At 37.3% G+C, this 1,225-nt stretch overlaps 1 pseudogene; it reads left to right on the forward strand.

Moving 5' to 3' along the window:
• Positions 1 to 388: 388 nt before the first annotated feature.
• On the forward strand, positions 389 to 690 carry LOC105614096 (small ubiquitin-related modifier 1-like; annotated as a pseudogene).
• Positions 691 to 1,225: the final 535 nt, after the last annotated feature.

Here is a 1,225-nt window from a genome sequence, read left to right on the forward strand (position 1 = left end):
TATAGAGAGTGAAATTATTTCTCAAGGCAAATGTCATAAATATTGCAGTGAAGCAAAATACCCTCTTGAAGATTAGCTCAGGGTTGAGTTTTGGTAACGTGTAGTTTTTTTGTTTTTTTGTTTTTTTTTGTTTTAATCACATTGAATTGTCTTATTTTTATACTCAAAAAGAACAAGATTCAAGATTTCTGCTATTTGCATTGGAAAAGAATATCACTCACATGCTCACTGACTGGCACAGGAATCACAAATTGCCAATTCGCGAAACTGGCTTCAAGACATAGAGGAAGTCCTTCCAGCCTTGGTGTTGCGCTATGGGGAAAATAGATTTATAAACTCTGGAGTGAGTTTCTGCCTACCCGAGGCTGCTGTGCGGAGACCCCAGGCCATGTCTGACCAGGAAGCAAAACCTTCAAATGAGGACTTGGGGATAAGAAGGAAGGAGAATATAGTAAACCCAAAGTCATCAGACAGGATAGCAGTGAGAGTCACGTCAAAGTGAAAATGATGATACATCTCAAGAAACTCAAAGAATCAGGCCAAAGACAGGGAGTTCCCATGAATTCACTCAGGTTTCTCCTTGAAGGTTAGAAAATTGTTGATAATCACACTCTCAAAGAACTTTGAATGGAAGAAAAAGACATGATTAAAATTTATCCGAAACAAACAGGGGGTCATTCAATGGTTTAGGTATTCTTTTATTGTTTCTTTCCTTTTCCCTTAATCCTCTTTTATTGTTAAAAATAGCTTTCTTGTAATGTGGTATTCAAAACATAATTGAAAACCAGCACCCCAACTCTTTAAAATATCTGGCATCTTGAATTCTAGAGCCCATTATTCATCATTGTTTGTTTTTATTGTGCTGATTTTTGATGATCAAACCTCAGCCTGCTTCATATCACTCTGTCCTTTTTAAAAATTACATGTATGCATAGAGAGGCCACCTTTTCCAGGACTATGCATTTGCAGGCTTGTGATAAATAAGGTTGACTAATGTGAGTATTTCTAATGACTCTCCAGCTGGCCCTGAAGTTCTAGCATGTAATTGCTTCACTCCTGGGCTATAACTTTCAGTGGGTGATGGAAGTTTTTCAGAAAACTGAACTGTGGAAAATGACCTTTCCTTAACCTGAAGCTACTTTTAAATCTGAGGGTCCAGACCACAAAAAGAGGAATTTCAAGTTGGAATCAAAGTGACAGAGGTATTAAGAATAATGACTAACAC

The sequence above is a fragment of the Ovis aries genome, chromosome 22 (genome assembly GCF_016772045.2).
Source record: "Ovis aries strain OAR_USU_Benz2616 breed Rambouillet chromosome 22, ARS-UI_Ramb_v3.0, whole genome shotgun sequence".
Lineage (NCBI taxonomy): Eukaryota > Metazoa > Chordata > Mammalia > Artiodactyla > Bovidae > Ovis > Ovis aries.